This window comes from Equus caballus, chromosome 10 (genome assembly GCF_041296265.1).
Source record: "Equus caballus isolate H_3958 breed thoroughbred chromosome 10, TB-T2T, whole genome shotgun sequence".
NCBI classification, from domain to species: Eukaryota; Metazoa; Chordata; class Mammalia; order Perissodactyla; family Equidae; genus Equus; species Equus caballus.
Genome location: NC_091693.1, coordinates 64,487,740 through 64,498,543, shown reverse-complemented (window position 1 = coordinate 64,498,543; position 10,804 = coordinate 64,487,740). Strand labels below are relative to the sequence as shown.

The following is a 10,804-nucleotide window of genomic DNA, read 5'->3' as shown; positions in this document are numbered from 1 at the left end:
TTCATGCCTGCTACTGCAAATTCATAAGAATGCACATTTATATTTAATATTGCAAGATGTTTCTCAACAGTTGTGGACAATTGTGTTGAATATCACCCTAAGACATAAGAACCTCCAGAACCACAAATTAGAACATGAAGAGAAGCAAGAAAATGGACCTTCAGCCTCCTGGGAAATTATAATAAGTTGTGCAAGAACCTACTGCATTCACAATATCTCGGAGGAGAGATTGACAATTAATTCACTCAGTTTTTCTCTTACCTCAGTGTTTGTGACATTCACCTCCTTCCCATAATCCAAATCAATGTCTGCCTTTGACTTTGGCAGTGGCACAACTCACTAACCGTCCTGGCATTTGTACTAAAGTGCCTTTTGTTTTGAGGACAAAGGGCAAGAGATGTGGAGAAAGTTTGCCTGGGGCCTGAAGAGTGTCAGTCACAGAGTGGGTGCATCCTAGTGGCACAGGTGCTAAGGCACAGGCCAGGTCCTCCCTAACCTGAGTCTCAGGGCAGGCCTGGATGTGCCCACACCCTGGGTCTTAGTCCACTGGGGCTGCTGTAACAATACAATAGACTGGGTGGCTTATAAACAAAAAAATCTCACAGTTCTGCAGATTCAGTGTCTGGTAAGGCCTGCTTCCTGGTTCAAAGACAGCTCTCTTCTCACTGTGTTCTTTCACAGCAGAAGGGGAAGGGGAGCTCTGTAGGGTCTGATAAGGAAATGAATCCCCAATTCCCTAATCATCTCCCAAAGGCCTCACTTGCAAATATCATCACATTGGGGATTAGGTTTCAACATATAACATACTGAAGGAGGGCTGAATATGCCAACCCCAAAAAACACCCCTTTGGTATAAGGGTTATTTTGAGGTAACTTGAGAAACAGCAGCCACAAAAGAAGCTCTGGAAAGAGAAGTTAGCCTTTTGTAAGGGAAGTTTACGTTTATAAAGGAAATCTCCAATCGCTATTTGGAAGGCTGTCTCCCTCTACTGGGAAGAGAAGGTTGGCTAAATCGTAGAGACCCATCAATGGAGAAGGCACCTGCCTATAACTGGCCTCCCCGGCACCTTTTCTTTTCTTTTTTTTTTTTGAGGAAGATTAGCCCTGAGCTAACTGCTGCCATTCCTCCTGTTTTTGCTGAGGAAGACTGGCCCTGAGTTAACATCCATGCCCACTCTACGTTATATGTGGGACACGTGCCACAGCATGGCTGGCTAAGTGGTGCATAGGTCCACACCTGGGATCTGAAACGGGGAACCCTGGGCCACTGAAGTGGACTATGTGAACTTAACCACTGTGCCGCCGGGCTGGCCCCCAACTTTTCTTTTTTTGATTTAGCTGAAGATAGTATTTAAGCCTGAAACCTAAGCCACCTCCTTCAGAGTTACTGATTTTTCCCTGGGTATCTTTCATGAATGCAGATGCATATTAAAAAACTTCTTTGTTTTTCTCTTATTAATCTGTCTTTTGTTACAGGGGCCCCAGCCGAGAACTTAAAACGATAGAGGAAAAACGTATTTTTCCTTTCCTCCAATATGAATTTTTTTTTGTGAAGATTAGCCCTGAGCTAACATCTGCTGCCGATCCTCTTTTTGCTGAGGAAGACTGGCCCTGAGCTAACATCCATGCCCATCTTCCTCTACTTTATATGTGGGACGCCTACCACAGCATGGCGTGCCAAGTGGTGCCATGTCCGCAGCAGGGATCTGAACCAGCAAACCCTGGGCCGCCGAAGCAGAACATGAGAACTTAATGCTGTGCCACTGGGCCGGCCCCTACAATATGAATTTTGGGGGAGACATTCAGTCTGTAATACCCTGGTTATGAAATTTTATTTATTACAAATATATTAGCTCAGGTCTAGGCAATAAATGAAGTCTTAGTCTCTTAGAATTGTTTGGTAAAATGTGAGTGAGTGGGGGAGAAAGATGGTGTCATACCATCGTGATCCTCCTTGTATTACATGATTTTTAAAATGATGTTACTCTTTCTCCTACAAGGATTTAATGAGCGAGGACATTTTTGTAAGTACACTATCCTTCCCATTCATTATCTACTCATCACATAAAATCAAATTTGGCACTATCGTTTCTCCACCTCGGTTCTAATATACATTTTATGAATCATATTTCATCTGACTGTGTGTCACGGATGAAGATTTAGGAGATGAGTTTTGTACTGCCAGTGATGGTCACCGGGAGAAGCATGACTTGGGAGTTTATTCCATTTTGGCAGGACCAGACATGTCTCTATAGCCTTGGTGTGAGGTGACGGAGGGGTTAGCCAGGGCAACAGAAGTACTTCCCATCCCAGAGTCAAGGGTTTTGGGGGTACAGAAGGGGAAAATATCTCTGATTAATTCATGCCTACGTGTATTATTAGGTGCACTGAGGTTGGAGTAGGTTTAGGGCCGTCCTTAGGTGATGGGAAGGCGTGAGATCAGATGCATGAACATGTCATGTGAACAAGTGAAGCAAGTGCACATTCGCTTATATAATTAATGTGTGCGATGAGTGCTGTGCTGCACAGACAGAGCTGGGCGGAGCTGGAGTGAGCCCACGGGCTTGCATGTGGGAAGCCCAGGCTTTAGCAAAGAAACAGCCCATCCACAGACTCCTTCAGACTGCCAGCTCATGCTCAGCGGTGTTACAAGATAACCTGAGGCACATTAACATTTTGAAGAGTTTGAGAAACATTCATTCCAGTTGGACAGCGCCAAACCGGAAGTGGTTAGGAGACCTTCACTGACAGGAGCTAGGGGCAAGACTTTTGTAGAACAGATGCAGGAGCAAAGCAAGGCAATTACTTGATTTGGCTATTGCCTTCACCCTATTTGGGAAAGCCTTGTTGGCTGTTTATGATTGGTTGTCTCTAGGCTTTGATTTCACAACCTAGACGCATTTACAGGCCTAGGTTTTGGTTTGCTTATGTAGGCTGCCAAGGAATTAGAGCCACCTCAGTCTAATGGCCTCCTTGTTTAATTAATTTAACAAAGATCAGATCCTCTCCACACAGGCATGCCTCACACAGAGGTCAAGTGAGAAACTAGAGAATTGCTTGGAAAATACCCCTATCTCCATCCCTCTTCTGAGCCTCCTGTTTCTGGTCAAATGTCATGCAAGGAAAGGATTGATTCTTCGTGTTGACTGGCTAAAGTGGTCCTGCTAGGAATCGAGGGGGAAAGTATAAGATTACTTAACAAGATATCTTCTTGGAAGCCCTCTGATATTATGGTCACCTAACCCTTCTGTAAATTGCCTTTGTTTAACTCTTTCTCTCAACCTATAGGTCTTGCCCAATAAACCAGGGCAAGTACGAAGTATACAGTTATGAAAACAAATGCAAAACCTACTTTCCAGCCTCTACTTTCTTTGAGGATCCAGATTTAAAAACAATAGTAGGGGCCAGCCCTGTGGCCAAGTGGTTAAGTTCGTATGCTCTGTTTCAGCGGCCTGGGGTTTGTTGGTTCAGATCTCAGGTGCGGACCTACACACCACTTATCAAGCCACGCTGTGGTGGCATCCCACAGAGAAAAACTAGAATGACTTACAACTAGGATATGCAACTATGTACTGGGGCTTTGGGGAGGAAAAAAAAGAAGAAGATTGGCAACAGATGTTAGCTCAGGGCTAATCTACCTCACTAAAAAGCATTAAAAAAAAAGATAGTAATAAAATTCTTTACATATTAAAAACAAAGCGTTTTTAACCTTCTATACCTTTATGCTTCCAATTCTTTTTCAGACTGAATTCTCTCTACAAACACATGATTGCTTAATACCAGTGTCTGAGTTCCCTGTAATTTCCAGATCTCTGGGTTTCATTGTTAAATAGCACTGTCCAATATGGTAGCCACTAGTCAGTGGCTGTTGAGCACTTGAAATGTGGCTGGTCTGACTTGAGATGTATTGTAAGTGTAAAATATGTAGTTGATCTCAAAGACTTAGTACGTGAAATGGACAGATTCTAAGATGGCTCCCAATAATCCTGCCTCACACCCTTGTGGAATCTCCTCCCTTTTGAATGAGTGTGGGACCTGTGACTTGCTTTTAACCAATAGAACATGGCAAAGATGATAGGATGTCAAGTCCACAGTTATGTTATATAGATTGTAACTGTCATCTTGCTAACAGACTCTATTGCCTCTCCTTTTCTGGCTTTGATGGAGAGACCCGTGTGGCAAGGAACTGAGAGTGGATTCCAGCTGACAGCCAGCAGCAAGGTGAGACCTCTAGTCTGATAACTCACAAAGAACTGAATCCTGCCTTCAACCATGTGGTCTTGGAAGAGGATCTTTCCCCATTGCAGTCTCAGGTGAGATTCCAGCCCTGGCTGACGCCTTGACTGCAGCCTTGTGAGAGACCTTGAAGCAGAGGACCCAGTAAGTCGCGCTTAGATTCTTGACCCACAGACACTATGAGATAATAATTGTGTTCTTGTAAGCTGCTAAGTTTGTAGTAATTTATTATGCTCCAATAGATAACTAACACACAACCAAAAAAGAATGTAAACTCTCTCATCAATAATTGTTTAATTTTGGTTACTTGTTGAAATGATAACATTTTGGATATATTGGGTTAAATAGAATATTTTATCAAAATTAAATTTACCTGCTTCTTTTTACTTTTTAATGAAGCTACTAGAACATTGAAAATTTAAAATATGTGGCTTGCCTTATATTTATATTGGACAGCATTGGCATCGAACTTCAAGGAGACAAGAATTTCCTGTAGCTCATGTGGCCCAGCATGCCGGAGGGAGGTGGTTGTTACATCACTCTGTCGCTTACCGGGGCATGCTATTCAAACAGAAAATAGTCTATCACTTCTGGAAGAAAATGATTCACCTTTTTTGAAGATGGGGGAAGCTATTGTATAACTTTTGCCCAAAGGTGAAATCTGCTCAAGTCTTCTACTTTCAGATGCTGCCTTCAGGGTTTAATTTGTTTCAGATTAACAGCAGGTGGCAGATGCAATTAAAGGGAAAAAAACAGTTGCAAATTAAGCACATGATATTTTGAATTTCTTTATTTGCAATGGCAGCTACACATTCAGGGAATAAATGCTAATTATTTTGATTGTTTGTTTACTCATTGTGTCATATATGTGCCTTCTACTGATTAATGCCTCACAAGTTATGTTACATCCTTTATTGCTAATTAATAAAGTGATAATGCTGTGACTAGTGATTCTGAACTCTAGGAGACCCTTTCAAACCACACCCCTTCTGAAGGGTTTCACCTCCCCCAGGCATGTGCTGCCACCCACTCGCCAGGGAATTGCTGCTGTCCAGAGCTGTTGATGCTACAACCCTTCAGTGTGTTGGGACAGAAGAAGTGCTGAGAATAACTAACAGGTAACCAAGACATTTGGATATCCTGGGCAGGGTGACTAATTGTGCCTTTAAACTAAAATATTTGCACCTTTCCTTAGAGGAGAGTTTGAGAATTTTAAGGAAGGTGGCAGTATCACTTAACTCGTCCTTTATGATCTCAAGCAAATTAGCCAACAAAATAAAACAACAACAAAACAGGTTAACAGGTTTGATAGTACTTCCTTCAAGTACTTCCCCAAGTGTGTATAAACTATTTCTTCAAAACACATAGAGAATTCTCCAGAAAGGGGGTTTTACAGAAAATATTTCCTTCCTCATTTTACTTCTAGTGATGCTGTAGGGTTCCTTGTAGGGTACACTTGTCACTGTCTGGCAGTCCTCAACCTCAATTTGACTCTGGCCAGTCATAAACATATGTGCAAGAGGCTCAGTCAAATGAATCTCTAATGAGCAAATGTTTCTTAATATATAAAGAGTTCTAACAATAAAATAAGAACAAAACAGGTCCAAAGATTTGTTAGCTTGATGCCCAAAGATATGCGGAAAACTAACATCTATTGTAAATGTTCTAACTTCAAAAATGTACTTGAACCAGGATGTGTTGTCCTGTTGAGGCTGAAAGTGATTAAGAGGACTAAGTTCATGCCTCAGGGTACGATATCCTGTAATCATATTGCGCATACTAGTGTAACTGCAGGATTGAAAGAGGGCTCCAGGCCCAGCAAAGGTGGCCTCTAGTGCATGTTCAGAGGAGTTTATCTGCAGAACTGTTTTAGCCTTATGTATATAAGACTGAGGGCTGAGAGAGACCATTAAGCTTCTAGAAGGTCTGATCTCACCCTCGTGCAGCCAGATTTTATTATCTGCAATTTTGTGCATCCCTAAGAAGGATTTCAGGATCTGGAAACATGTTCTGACTATCCTGGAAAATATTGCAGCTCTCTCTGCTGTGAAGCCTGACTGACTGCACTGACTTGCTTCTGTAGCTTTTCAAGAAGTGGGCTCTATTTGATCAAGCAAGTGACCTCCGAGCCCAGTGTCTCCTCCCCCTGACCACACTCTTGATGTGTCACTTCTGTGGACAGGCAAAATTTATGGAGAACAATTCACAAAAGGAGAATCCTAAATGGTTAATAAATAGCTGAGAAGAAGTTTAATCTCACTATAGTGAAAATGGAAATTAAAAATGAGGGATTTTTCTTCTATGAAATTAAAAATATATATTAATCACTCTCACATTTAGCAAAGATTTGTGAAGTAGCCAGACTCACTGCTGTTGTGAGTGGACATTTCTGGAGGACGAGTCGGCAGTTGATTTCAGGACCCAAACTTCCACTTTTAGGAATATATCATAAGAAAGTAACCAGAATTGAAATCAAAACATGTGTATAAAGATGTTTATGAGGTTATTATAATAGGAACAAATGTCCCATTAGAAAGAATATTATACAGTCTTTATGAATAATGTTTTTGAGGAATATGTAATAACAAAGAAAAATACAGTAAAACCTGTCAAAAACATGTTCTGAGATAACGCAGATTCAGATACAACACTATTGGCTCTCATCCTCATTAGCAACCCTTCTGTAACAGGCAGGCACTAAAGTCCCAACGAGATTTTCACATATTCAGGTATATGGGGTAGGTATTCTGGTTCAAACCTGATTGGGCTTGAACTAAAGAAGCCTATCAAATATACATTGTACATCTGCTTTAACCATTAAAGTAAAGAATGCACGCCTTTTTAAAAAATTGTTATTTTTTTTGCAGGGAAGAATTCACCCTGATCTGACCTAACATCTGTCACCAATCTTCCTCTTTTTCTTTTTCTTCACCCCAAAGCCCCAGTACATGGTTGTAGATCACAGTGGTAAGTCCTTCTAGTTCTCTATGTGGCTGCCACTACAGCAAGGCAACGGACGGACAGGTGGTGTGCTTCTGAGCCCAGGAAATGAACTGGGGCCATGGGGGTGAGAACGCAGAACTTTAACCACTCGACCATCAGGGCTAGCTCAGAGAAGGCACTCGAGATAGGAACGTATACTTCCCCTCCTGTGAGGCCGGTATCAGTAATGTCCTATTGGTAAAACCAGTATTAGTACTCCTGAGGGTCAAGGTCATGTTGACCTGCTAATTTGCAGCTGAATACCTTTTTGAAACTTTGATCAATATGTATCCTGGGCGTGTTTAATGCATGTTCTTTGTTCTGAAAAGGTTATAAGACTGTACCAAAAACCATGCTTCTCCAGAACGCTTTCTTCCTTTGTGGAAACTGCCCTCCAGGGTTATAATCCTCCCCTAGTGTTACCACACAAAGTGGGGATTCACTCACCCCATGTGCATAAACAGCCAATTAATTACAGCAACGGCTTTTGGGAAAAGAGATCAGCTTTATTCTGCAAGATCAACCTACAAGGAGACAGGCGGCGCGTACCCTCAGATCTGTCTCCCTGACTCAGGATTTGGGGTGAAATTGAAGAGGTTAGGGAGAACAGGCTGGCACGCGGAAACGCTGGTGGGACAGGTTTTGATTGGTGGGCCTCAGGCATTTATGGTAAGGTTCTAAACATTTATGACAGGGTTCTAAACATTTATGATGGGGTTCTAAACATTTATGATGGGGTTCTAAACATTTACAATGGGGTTCTAAACTTCTATGACAGGGTTCTAAACATTTTTCATGAAGTGGGAAAGGAATTTTAACACTGGATCTTCCTGAATAAGAGACCCCTTGCTTCTGATAACAGTCTGACTTTCAAGTTCTGGTCATGTCCGGGTCCTTGGGTCCCATGGGAGAGAGGATCTTTGGTTCTGCAGTCATTTCAGGTCTAGATTTCCTCTTCTGTGTATGCTCTGGCCATGTGACTTTGGTCATTTTCCAAAAGGGAATTCTTTTTTTTTTTTTGGTTCTGACTGGGCTAAGTGGCTTTGTTAGAGAAAGCCAGGATTACAAAGGATTTAAGAGTTGGCATTGGGGCCCTTCTTCTTCCCAAAGGTGGGCACAACATTGCTAAAGCGCCAGTTGTACTGCATCAGCCACTTGTCCTGGGAAAGGCAATTCTTGATCACTCTGTTGATAAGAGATGGGGTCAGTTGAACTGGTCCTGGAGGCCCGGTGGTTACAGGGACTCAAGTAAAACTCACCTTCTCTCACTTATCTACAAAATGGTTATTGGTTACTTTGCTTCCACAGTCCCTCTTTTCTGGGGTGTGGGGAATGTAGAGCGAGGACAAGGCTGGGTAGGGAAACAACAGACATCCCTTCTTGGAAAACAGGCAAGGAGAGAGTTCTGCCCCAGTGTTCTTCTCCTAGCTCCAAAAGATTCCAGAAATTGTCACTGCTGTCCTGGAAGTCCCATCAACCCCTGAACCCAGAATCATCTCCTATAATATTTGGAGCAGATAAATACCACTAGGTGCACCAAACTGAAGCCCTGGCTGGATGAGGATGTTGTAGAAATCCTGGCTGGCCACCTTTATCAGTTACCCCAGTTATTTCATTAACCTTGTAGTAATGTGACCTCAAATTTTGTGATTAATTTTTTTTACTGTTTTCTATTGAGTGAAAAAAAGCAAGATAGAAAACTTCGTGCACATTTGCTCCTAATTCAACAAAACAAATAAGCAAGGTCTAATTATATATATAAACAAAAAGAAGACATTAAAAAATTTATTATTACTGGTTACTTCTTGTTAGCGGGCTATGGGTAATTTTAATATTCCTTATTATACTTTTCTATATTTCCCAAATTTTTCTATATCGGTCAGGTATTACTCATAAAATCTGAAAAAGAAAAAAATATGTAAAAGACTACCAAGAGGAACTTTGTTTTTTTAACTCAGACAACTATATACAAATATATGGTTCTGCGCAGAGAAATCCCTCTTCACTTTAGCTAATTAAATTCATCTGGTCTTATTTTATTGGCTGACTCTAACAGAATGCTTCTTCCTTAGAGTGACATCTTAAAAGTATCTTGGATAAGATGTAAGCAGCATCTGCTTTAGATATTGTTGAGTGGAATCTTGAACTGTGTTAAGATTTAGAAAGGATTTCACAAAGCCTGGAAATGTCCCTGCGTCAGGCTCAATGTAACATTTCACTCAATGTACCATTGTGTTCTATTTTATAACATTCTTTTGGTTTATAAAAAGATTTAATCCAAGTTTCCTGGCCACTTAAAATTTTACGAATGTCTTGTAGCATAAGGGGCGCTGCTGCTTTCAACCTACCCTAAAGCGAACGACGTGGGAAAACAAAGGGACATGGAAATAGGACTAAGAATCATGCAAGTGTGAAAAATACATGCACTTTCCCATTCTTCCAATTTCATCATTTCCAAGCAGAGGATCATTGAGGGTCCACAAGCAAATGGCAAACGATGCAGCACTGTTGCACCCGGAGATTTTTTCCTGTGAACTGGGGGTGGGATTTCAATTACGCTGGAATTTAATTACCCGGATTAGGCCTCGACTCCGCCTCCTGCCTGGGAATGGAAGGGGAATCTTCAAAAGATCCTTATAGGAAAGGAGCCGCCTCAGCTGGGGCCTTCCCCCCAGGCAAGCTCTGCCCAACCCCCAGCTCCTCTTCCCCGACAGCCTCCAGAACTCGAGGCCGCAGGCTGACACAATTAGGAAACCAATGCTTTGCTGGGTGATTCCTCATTGTTTTTTCTACAGCTGAGCCCTTCCTTTTTCTTCATTTTCTGTGAAAGTTTTTTTGTGTGTGTGCCGTCCGGACTCGAGAGAATTGGTCTCACTGTTGTCATAGGATGGATGAACTGAGGCAAAACTAGAATTTCTGTGGAAGAACCTGTGAACGGTGGAAGGAGGGCTCCTAAAAAGGAGGAGGGCAATTCCGAGGCCCGGGGCTGGAGAAAGTCGGCTTTCCACGCGCTCGCTTTGTGGGATTCGATTTTATCTATTTGTGAATGAATAATGGTACAAAATTAAAACAGTACAAACCAATATGTAATGAGAAATGGGTCTTACTCCTTCTGGTCCCTGGCCAGACAGTTCCTTTCCTCAGTGGCAAGCGTCCCTATCAATTTCTTGGGTATCCCTTTGGAAATAGTCTTTTTCTGTCAGGTTTTTTTGAGCTGTTTTTTAAAAAACAAAGATAGTACCATACTGTTCCCACTGTTCAGTGCCTTCCTTTTTTTTTCACCTACAAATATATCTTGGAGATTTTCATTTGTAGAACTCTTATTAATGACCTATAATTTTTCATGATATAGATATGCTATCATTTCCTTAGCTGGGCCCCTGTCTTTGGATAATTAGGTGATTTCTAATCCTTTTACTGTTCCAAACAGTGCTGCAACAAACGCTTAAACATATATCCTTTTGCATTTCTGCAAGTATATCTGTAGGCGAAATTCCTAAAATTAGAATTGCTAGGTCTATGGGACATGTATTTTTAATATTGATAGATGTCAGATTCCTTTCCAGAATCCCATCAGCATCAAGGA

General features: G+C 41.7%; 1 long non-coding RNA gene across 1 annotated transcript; it reads left to right on the top strand.

Annotated features, from left to right (window-relative positions):
• The first annotated feature begins 203 nt into the window (after nucleotides 1-203).
• LOC102150524 (uncharacterized) lies at nucleotides 204-10,301 on the top strand. Its single transcript, XR_001379204.3, has 4 exons — nucleotides 204-4,313; nucleotides 5,249-5,354; nucleotides 7,104-7,203; nucleotides 9,538-10,301. It is a non-coding gene; the product is annotated as an uncharacterized lncRNA (long non-coding RNA).
• Nucleotides 10,302-10,804: the final 503 nt, after the last annotated feature.